Source organism: Solanum lycopersicum, chromosome 7, assembly GCF_036512215.1.
Source record: "Solanum lycopersicum chromosome 7, SLM_r2.1".
NCBI classification, from domain to species: domain Eukaryota; kingdom Viridiplantae; phylum Streptophyta; class Magnoliopsida; order Solanales; family Solanaceae; genus Solanum; species Solanum lycopersicum.
The window spans coordinates 64960545-64972579 of NC_090806.1; positions in this window are offsets into that span (position 1 = coordinate 64960545).

Below are 12035 nucleotides of genomic sequence, written 5' to 3' on the forward strand. Positions count from 1 at the left end.
CAAAAATATGGTGCATAATTAAGAGGATTTGCAACTTGTAACCATTTATATGTTCTTATTAGGTTGATTAACTTAAAAAAATTAAATATAATATCTAAGAACACAAAAAAAAAAGTTATCAAAATTAAATCACGGTACACGCCTCACACCACCTGCATTAACTAAAGGAAAAGTCAATATATATATAATTGGAGAAATATACGATTAAGGATGGGCATGATATGATATATATTGAATTATCAAATTATATAGAATTTTTTAACACCCTGCTTTTGGTATTAGGGTATTCATATAATATATGATATGTATTTAAGTTGTTTTTGATATTTGATACGGTGTTTGCTATTTAGAAATTATATAATGTCATATTGAAGTACATAGTAACATAATATATACATTTTATTAAACTACTAACAAATATCAAATCTAATATTAATATAAATTAAAGTTTAGAAGTTGAAACTTTGACTACTCTATTATGTTTGGAATTTAATTTTTTCAAAAAAACAAAGAATTTATTTGTACTTTATTTTTAATATAAATTTCTACACGTGTAACGTGGTAGAATATTGCAATTGAAATCTTTTTTTAATTATCAAAAATACAATACTCTATTATACAAATATATATTAATCGAAGTTAAACAAATTAATTTACCATACTGTACAGTATCAAAAACAAATTTTAAAATACTTTCTATATCAAATTAAATTGATATGATAATAATATAATATTTGAGAAATCAAATTCCAAAAATTTGATACTAAAACTTTAAAATATTTTATTGTAACGACCTGTTTAGTCGTTTTTGAACAGTAGAGTTTATTCTGGTAATAACTGTCTGGGTCGACGGATTCCACGACGGACCGTCATGGGCATGACGGACCGTCGAGGGGGTCTCGTTCCAAAATACTTAGAATCTAAAAATTTGGGTACTGAGAACAACTCTCTGAACTTCGCGATGACATGGCAGGACGGACCGTCGTAGGCACGACGGACCGTCATAGACCCTTTAGTGAAATTGAGTCTCTGGACTTTGTGATGGAAGCAGCAGGACGAACCGTCGCAGGCACGATGGGCCGTCACAGGGTGCGTAACCCTGACTGGGTCGGATTTCTGTTAAAAGTTTTAAGGGGCGTTTTGGACTATTCCTGCTTATGATTATAAAGTTAGTGGGTTAATGTTAATAATTCAATTACTTGGGGGTTAAAGATGACAACCTTGAATTAAATAGTGGGTTACTTTTGTCATCTTTTATACTTAATTATATGGTAATTAGGGTAAAAGAAAAAGAGTTTGAATAAGGAAAAATAGAAAGAACAGAAGAGGGAGAACGAACGATCGAGAGAGGGAGAAACGAAGAGGAAAGCAAAGCATTGGAGAAGTAGATTTCTTGATCACGATTCTTCGGTGGAGGTAGGTTATGGTTTATGCTATTCCGTAGTAAACTCTCAATAGCGAATGATATGTATTGTGTAGTATTGTAAAGTCTTCTATATGCTTAATTATGTGCTTGCATGATGTGATTATATATAATTGTGATAAAATAAGCATGATGAGGCTGTTGAATCTTAAACCTTAAAACCTCTTTGTTAATGATGATGCCTTGGTATAAAGGAAGGCTTGATGAACTAAAAGAATGAGGTTAGTGGATCGGGTGTCACGTTCCGACACCAGGATAGTATTAATGGATCGGGTGTCACGTTCCGGCACCAGGATAGTAATAGTGGATCGGGTGTAACGTTCCGACACCAGGATAGTATTAATGGATCGGGTGTCACGTTCCGACACCAGGATAGTAAAAAGAATGAATCTTGAATTATGTTAATATACTCAATTTAATGAACCTGATTCCCAAATGAGTATGGTGTGGAGGCTTGAGTCCTCATAGATGTGCTTGGGTTGTGCCCAATGGTTATGGTACTTGTTGTTGTCACCTGTTAAGTGTTATGGTTGATTTTACGTTATTATCTGATATATATTGCTTTCTATTCTGAGTTGGCCGATGATATTTACTCAGTACTTGTGCTTGTACTGACCCCTACTTGTATGTTTTCTCGTTTTTATTTGTGGAGTGCAGCAAACGTACCGTCGTCTTCAACTCAACCGCAACTCTAGCCAGTCTTCGCCACGTCAAATTTCAGGGTGAGCTATTGTTCCTAGCTCGGACTGGATTCTCTCTCATTCATGTCTTGATGTCCTTGAAGTTCGGACATGGACCATTTGTTTACTTATTTTAGCTTCTTAGATACTCTTAAATTTAGTAATTTGAGGATAGATGTTCTTGTGATGATGACTTCCAGATTTTGGGGATAATGATAGTAATTGATAAACTTTAGAAGCTATTTTATTGATTTCGTTAATGAGTTTTAAGTCTTCCGCATTATATTCTGTTTATTATGGTTGAAATGTTGGGGTTTAGATTGGTTGATTCGCTCACATAGGAGGATAAGTGTGGGTGCCACTCGCGGCTCGTTTTGAGTCGTGACACTTGTTATATTATACCATACCATGTTCCCTTATATACAATATTATAATAATAATAATAATAATAATAATAATAATAATAGTTGTTAGTGAAACACCTAAAACCAATGTGATATAACAAAATTTTTAAACAATTCATAAAGATATTTGTATTATTATTATATCAAAATGGCAGCATTTTAACGTAACTGCTATCAAGTGGTCATTAAAGGTACACTATTTTTTTTAGTTCGATTTTCTATTCGAAATTTGAAATTCATATTAGAGTCTTGATAAATTTGAATATATATTATATAATTTATTTGGTGTGATGCTTTCAATAAGTTTTTTTCCATACTCAGGGGTCGAACCACAGACCTCTAGTTAATAGTGAAGCAAAGTGAGTTGAAAATAATGAAATGCATGTGTTTGTAACTCGTGACTACACCGATTAATTTTTTCTGCAATACTTTCTCGGTTTAAAAAAGAATGATCTCATTTCTTTTCTAGTCTGTTTAAAAAAGAATGACTCCTTTTCTTTTTTTGGGACTTTAACTTTAATTTTCCACGTGGCATATTTAAGACCACAAGATTAAAGGTCATTTTGGTACATTTGACATAAATTTAATTTAAAACCACAAGATCAAAAAATCTTCTTTCTTTTCTTAAACTTCGTTCAAAGCCAAACTATGTTATTCTTATTTAAACGAATGGAATATTATTTTGTGATAGTAATTATAACTTAAGTATTTATAATCAATATTTTATATAAATATCATTAAAAATATTAGCAACTCTAAATATAATGATATTATTTTAATTGCTGTTTAAAATTTAAAACCATTATATATATAGACAGATACATAGATAGATAGATGGGGTGGGGCTTTGATAAGATCATGAGACCACCCCAATAATTAGTATGTGTATTATTAGTCCTTAAACTTTCACTAGTTTATTATTCTTTTTGTCTCTATTTAGTTGTCCACTTTAGAAGTGATACACATATTAAGGCATCATTTATTATCATAGGTTAGTTATAATTTTACCCTTAACTTAAAAAATTATGTAAAATATATTTTTCTAATTCCAAAAAACATGCATTACAACTTAGTAGCACTAGAAAATTTTTAGAATTAAATAAGGACATATTAGAAAATAAATTATTGTCCTTTCTTAATTTGTTAAAATGAACAAGTAAATAGGAACAGAATTAAAAAAAAATATTGACAAATAAAAAGGGATAGAGGCAATATATTTAGTGATAGATCATGTTAGGACTTGGAGGTGTGCTTATCCAAATTAGTTTGTCTTAATCTGCATTTAATTAATAGCACATGAGAAAAGGCATAAGAAGAAACACACATACATCTCACTTTTTAATTTATAGTACGAAGTTATATATATGACTTTAGTAAGGGTTGAATATTTTAATTGGATTTTCATTGTTTCATATTTTTGTGCAAGTCATGAAGTTTCCGAGTTCTTGTTTCAAGAATTACTGATATTTTCTTACATACCATAACATTAATTCTAATTTGAAATTTAAATTTAATTTTCTACTTTTCGAAAAAATGGAAATTTTCAATCACGATGAAATTATAGTTGATGCTTTGTTCCTACAAGTGATTTTTTAAAGAGCAACTTTCACATATAGCAAATAAAAAATTCATATTTGTATGCTATAGTAAAGTTTGTATAATTGCACTCCATAGCAACCATAAAACTGTATAATTCGCTATACATATACATTTGTATAATTCGCTGGCCTATTTCGCTGCAATTGTATAATTTGCTTTGCATACAGTTGAATCGAATTAAAATGTATGTACATTGCATAATTATAAGTGTATAACAAGAAGATATATGTTTTTCTCGCTTTATACAAAAACAGAAACACAATATATACACTTATGTTGTATAAAGCTAGAGAAAATTGCATTTCACTGCAATTGTATAATTCGCAATTGTATAGTTCATTGGCCTTTTTCTCTGCAATATTTGAAGTAAAATGTTTGTAAATTGTATAATTAAGTGTATAACACGAAGATATACATTTTTGCATGTGTATATACAATTTTCTATCGCTTTATACAAAACAGAAACAGAATTATACATTTATGTGTATAAAGCGAGAGAGGCGAGCGAGATTTTTGGGAGAGATACGCTGGCAAATTTTAGCTAATGTTTGCTATGGAACACAATTAAATCAAACCCTAGCTATTCCATTTATTTTAGGTTATTAGTTTGCTATACAATTTTCCCTTTTTTAAATCAAGATCTTAAATTTAACCCTCATATTCTATTGCCTAACGCTTATTTATTTTTTTAAAAGGCAAAAAGATTGATTATGTGACTAATTAAGTATAGCAGATTGATTAAGAGTCATATAATGTGTACTAAGAAGTTGTCAATTACATCATTAAGTTTGAAAATGAAAGGAAAAATTTGGCCAATCAAAAAGAAATTAAACAAGTTATCTGGTTGGAATTGGATTATGAAATTAAAACGTATGCTTTAATTATTTGTTTTAACATAGCAAGATGGTGCTGACAGTTGGTGAAATAATGGTTGTACAAAATTGACATTTCTCTAATAAAGCCCATGCATATGGGGCCTTGGGACTCAAATATTACAACAAATAAAAGAAGTTTGTGATAATAAAATAATGATAACTTTCACGTATAGCAAATAAAAAATCTATATTTGTATGCTAGCAAAATTTGTATAATTGCGCTCCATAGCAAACATAAAATTGTATAATTTGCTATATATATATATACAATTGTATAATTCGTTGGCTTAAATTGTATAATTCGCTGGCCTATTTCGCTGCAATTGTATAATTCGCTATCCTTTTTCGCTGCAATTGTATAATGCACAATTGTATAATTCACTGCCTATTTCACTGCAATATTTTTATAAAATTTGCTTTGCATACAACTGAATCGAATTAAAATGTATGTATATTGCATAATTATAAGTATATAGCAAGAAGATATATGTTTTTCTCTCGCTTTATACAAAAACAGAAACACAATATATACACTTCTGTTGTATAAAGCTAGAGAAAATTGTATTTCACTGCAATTGTATAATTCGTTGACCTTTTTCTCTGCAATATTTGTATAAAATTTGCATTTGTCTACAATTGAATTGAAGTAAAATGTTTGTAAATTGTATAATTAAGTGTATAACACGAAGATATATGTTTTTGAATGTGTATATACAATTTTCTCTCGCTTTATACAAAACGGAAACAGAAATTATACACTTCTGTGTATAAAGCAAGAGAGGCGAGATGGGAGAGTGGCGAGCGAGACTTTTGGGAGAGAAGCGCCTGGCAAATTTTGACTAACATTTTCTATGGAGCACAATTAAATCAAACCCTAGCTACTCCATTAATTTTAGATTATTAGTTTGCTATTATATACAATTTTCCCTAAAATAATTATTGCTATGTTATATTTAGCTATAATAATATAATTATTTATAATTAATACTTTATATAAAATTGCCAAATACTTTAGTAGTAATTATAAAATACAATGACATTATCATTATTAAAAAAAATATATTATCATCAAAATAATTTTTACCATCGTACCATGATAGTTTACTTTAACTAATTTTCAATCTTAAAGTAGACAAAATGTTAAAATGATAATAATGTAAGATTAAGTTAGACATCTTATCTCCCAGTCACAAGCTCAATCGACTACTTTAGTAAATGATGGTGAAATTTTTTAATTATAATTAAGAAGACAATTTAATAAATTAAAGTATAATTTTTTTCCTTTTCAATCATTTAATGGGAAAGTTAAAAATCTTACATGGAGTATATTCCGGAGAAAATGTACCCTATAAATCACCTAGAAAGTCATTTAACGTATTTTAATAGTGTTATATTTAAATTTTATTCGTTAATAATATTATAATATCTTGATACTAATTACTAATATCAATCATATATATAATTTATCTTAAAATTAATGATTAAACAAAAAATAAGATAATATTATTATTTTTATAGTTTATATTATTCAAAATACCAAACGACCCGGAAAATCATAAATGTGAAGTTGTGAACTAAGGATTAAGAAAATATCGATACATTTAATAGTTTGTAAATAAAGGAAATGAAAGTATGCGTCTTTAGTTTTATCGTACAGTTTGGGGAACTAATTTATAATAGATGTACAAAATTGACATTTTCTAATAAATCCAATGTATATGGGGCCTTGCTTATAGGTCAATTTAACTAAATTTGTCGATCTTATATTGGACAAAAAGTTGAAAGGATAAATCTTATAAGATTGAAATTAAGTTAGATATTTTGGATTTGTTTTACGATTTTTTTTTCTCAAATAAAGTAAATCAGTGAGTTTTTTTTATAAGATAATATTTCATATACACACTCGGCTTATTATAATTCACTTAGAAAGTTATAACATTAGTATTTTACCTAAAAATCACTTGATCATTTAAATGTTTTTCGTTGATACGAAGATTTTATTTTAAACTAGAGTTTTTAAGAAATAATAATATTCTTTTTATTCCAATAAAATAAAAAAACAAGTCAATTTAATAATTAATTTAAATAAATAACTTTACAACCCAATTAATTTAGAATCTCATTAGAATGTTATTTTTTTAAAAAAAAATGCATTGTGGATAAGTATTCATTGAAATAAATAAATATTCAAGATGCTTTTCTTTTCTTACTAAAAAGAATTAATCATCTGTAACTACATTCAATTATCAAGATAAAAAGGAAATTTAGGTAAGACGTTTTTGAAATTGAATTAAAATATGATTACACATTTAAAGTAAAGCGACATCCACTAAAACGTAATTTATTTGGGTAATTAAAATGACATTTCAACGGTAGCTTTTTATTTCCTTAATGCATTTTTAAGTAGAAGCACCTACGGAACTGTAAATGCACCATGTTTCTTTACAAAATAGTGATTTTTATTAAGTATCCAAACACATCACTATAGTTCGGGGCGGAGCGGACGAACCGTTTTGGTAATTTTTAAGGTTAATTATATAGTTAGGTATAATTATTTGGACCGTTTTGGTAATTTTTAAGATTAATTATATAGTTAGGTATAATTATTCGATACAGATAAATGTTACTACCCATAGGTCTTTGTCTTATATATCACTATTTCGTGTTCTAAACTCAAATTTGATGAGTACGTGACTTAACATGCCATTTATTGTATACAAATAACACATTTAACATTTTTTTGGGGTGGGGGGGGGGGAGGGAAGGGGTGCAGTATCGTCTCAACAAGTTTGGGGATCTAAAGCCAAACGCCATAAAGAGGCTCTATTTTTTAGTTGGCAAATATAGATTGAATAATTATACCATACTCATGTAATCATACAAATGAGGTCTAGAGAGATACGATATATGCTACACATTATGAAGTAAGAATGCAAACAATGTAAATTATTTTCAATGAAAATTATATAATATAAAGTTTAGAATAACAAGACATGACTTAATTCTTTTAAAAATATGGTGAATTAAATTAGTGTTGTGATGAATTTGATAAGTAGATATAATAATATCAAAATTGTGTTGATTAGTTTTGGTGCTTGAAATTTGAATAAGACACAAAAAACAAATTTATTCTTTTTATAAACACACAACAATAGAGATTTTACATAATGTAGAAGGTTTGAGCGTTTGAGAGACTTTAGAATATTCATTAATGAAAGAATAAAAAATATTGAATGGAGAATGAAGAAAAGTAAGTAGAAAACGCAATACGGTTGGTTCATGATAATCATGAGAATATAAATGAGCTAGACAACAAAAGAAATAGCCACATGCAAAATTATAAAAGATACTACAATTAACTCGCCACACAAAAATCTAAAAAAGATAATACAATCAACTAAACAATCTTTACAAAAAAAAATCTTTTAATATTTATTAGTACATGAAATTTTTTAAGTATATTTCTCTATCTCTCTCTATATTTATGAGAGAATGAAGTCTCAAAAAAGTTGAAACCAAGCGATTATTTTAGTGATCTTATGATCAAAACGGCCAAAAAGCACGTTTAGTTGAGGGACCAAACTCATATCAAGTTCAAGTTTAATATTGTTTTGCAAGAAAAATTAATTAGTATACGACTAACTTAAAAGAAAAATTATAAATTCAATTATTGTGTATACATGCAACGCAACCAAATATATATATATATATATATAATGTCCAGGGGAAATGCATAATGGGCTTGTAATAAATTCATATGATGATAATCAAATGTTAGAACAATAATTAGTTTCAACCGGTTATTATCGTGGAGATATATTTTTATTTTTAATCAGAAATTTTAAATTTAAATTTTCTCAACTCGAAGTTTCATTTGTTAAGAACTTCTTAATGCAAATATTGAAGTCGGATGAAAAATAAAAAAGTAGTAGCAAATTAAAGCGTGAAGAGGGCCGACGTGGCTGCAATCCAAATGGGCGCGATGTGCAGTGTGACATGACATATTTTTTCTGTTTTGATTTATGTAATATACTTTTATTTTTAATTAATTTAAACAAGAAATACAAATTTTCTTATCTGACTAATGTTTAGTGACATCAATATTTTTTAAAATAGTGATTCTTACTTATTTGACAAAAAAATCAACAAAATATACTCTTTTATTTAAAATATTACTTATTTTCAGGATAATTTTAGAACTTATCAATTTTATTTTTGTATTTCTTAAATTTCCTATTTTGTTAAACTTTATCAATAAATTAAAACAAAATGAAAATACTACATTGTTTTATCCTACAAGAAAAGAAGTTCCAATTAGGGTGTGTTTATAAAATGTATTTTCTTGAAAAATAAATTGATTTTTTACGTATAGATTATCAAACAATTTCTCAAATGATAATTTGAAAAAATCTGATTATATAAATGCAACAACCTCAACAAGTTTATTGGTATAAATCTGTCACGACTCAAATCGAGCCATGAGTGACACCCACATTTATCCTCCTATGTGAGCGAACCAACCAATCTAACCCTATCATTTCAAACATAATGAACTAAATACATTGCGGAAGACTTAAAAACTCATTAACAAAATAAATCAAATAACTTCTAAAACTCAAACATTTATTATTATCCCCAAAATTTGGAAGTCATCATCACAAGAACATCTATCCTCAATTTACTAAAGCTAAGAGTATCTAGAAAGCTAGAATAAACAAAAAGCTAGTCCATGCCGGAACTTCAAGGCATCGAGACATGAAGAAGATCCAGTCCAAGCTAGAAGCGTTAGCTCACCCTGAAATCCGGTGTAATGAAGACTGGCTAGAGTTGCGGTTGAGTTGAAGACGATGGCACATTTGCTACACTCCACAAATAACAAGGAAAGAAAATACAAGTAGGGGTCAGTACAAAACACGGGTACTGAGTAGATATCATCGGCCAACTCAAAATAGAAAACAATATATATCAAGTAATAATATAAAATCAACTACATTACTCAACATGTAGCAACAACAAGTACTATGATCGTTAATAAGTACCGCCAAGTTTACACATGAGGACTCAAGCCTCAATACCATACTCATTTGGGAATTAGGTTCATTAGATTGAGTATATTAACATCTTTCAAGATTCATCACCTTTATTCTTGTGTCGGTACGTGACACTCTGCTCCCCTACTACTATGTGTCGGAACGTGACACTCCAATCCCCTAGTTCTACGTGTCAGTTCGTGACACCCGATCCCCTAATTCTACGTGTCGGTTCATGACACCCGATCCCCTAATTCTATGTGTCGGTTCGTGACACCCGATCCCCTAATTCTACGTGTCGGTTCGTGACACCCGATCTACTAATCTCATTCTATTAATTCATCAAGCCTTCTTTTATACCAAGGCATCATCAATCTCATCAATCTCATCACTTTAGTTCATCAAGCCTTCTTTTATACCAAGACATCATCATTAACAAGGGGTTTTCAAGATTTGGGATTCAATAGCTTCATCATGCTTATTTCATCACAATTATATAATCACATTCATGCAAGCATACAATTAAGCATATAGAAGACTTTACAATACAACCCAAGACATATCATTCGCTATTAAGAGTTAACTACGAATAGTATAAAAAACATAACCTACCTCCACCGAAGATTAGAAATCAAGCAAGCAAGTTTCCAAAGCTGCGTTCTTCTCTCTCTCGCTCGATCGTTTCTCCCTCTCTCTCTCTGTTCTTTTTCTTTTTCTTGTTCAAACCCTCTTTCTTTTACCCTAATTAGCATATAATTAAGAATAAAAGATGGCAATAATAACCCACTAATTTACTCAAGGTTACCTCTTTTAACCCCCAAGTAATTAGACTTATTAACATTAACCCACTAACTTTATACTTATAGCAGGAATAACCCAAAACGTCCCTTAAAACATTTAAAGAAATCCGACCTCGCCTGGGATTACGCAGCCTGTGACGGGCCGTCGTGCCTGCGACGGTCCGTCCTGCTACTCCGTCACAGAGTTCAGAGACTGAAATTTACTGAAGAGTCTGTGACGGCCCGTCATGCCTGTGACGGTCCGTCCTGCCATTCCGTTACGAAGTTCAGAGAGTCGATTTCAGTACCCATTTTTCAGAATTTCTAAGTGTTTTGAAACGAGACCCCCTCGACGGTCCGTCGTGCCCATGATGGTCCGTCGTGGGTTCCGTTGTCTCAGCCTGTTTTTCCAGAAATAAAATCTGCTGCTCAAAACGACTAAACAGGTCGTTACAAAATCATCTTAATAAATTATGTGAAGTTTAATCAGGAGAGTAAAATGTTTTTCTTTTTGCACTATTTGTTTCTTAAATTAATTTTTTATCTCATTAGATTTTTCTCTTTTAACGTTTTTAACGATTCAAAGCAAGGTATATTACTACACGGTAGATGTACTTTCTTTTTCTTTTACTAAGTTTTTTGTCATTAATTTTTTTAAAGTAATATTTTAACAAGACATATTATTTATTAATTAACATATATGGACCTTATACATATACTATTATAAATGTTCATTTAGCCAAATATTTTCCTAGATAAAACTTACAACTACAAAAGTATTATACGAGTAGCCCATCTCACAAGCAATTTCATGAAAAGCTAACCTTAAAAGCAATGCTCGTTTCGATCAACTTATTTTAATTATTTTTAAGTTAAAATAATTTTTAAGTCGTTTTGAAGTATTCTGGTAAAGTTAAAAAAGTGCTTATAAATATTTATTTTAAGTTAAAATAATAAAAATAAGTCAAAAGTCATAAGTTAAAAATTCTAAAGTATGATTTTGGCTTTATAAGTCATAAGTCAAAAATCAATCCAAACATGACTCTAATTTTAAGTGTTTTTAAGTCAAAATAGCTTTAACTAGTTTTGAAGTATTTGAATAAAGTTAAAAAATACTTATAAACACTTATTTTAAAGTTAAAATAACAAAATAAACCAAATATAAATTAAAAATCCTAATTAATAATTTTTAACTTATAAATCATAAGCAAAACGTCAATCTAAACCGACACTCAAACGACAGCA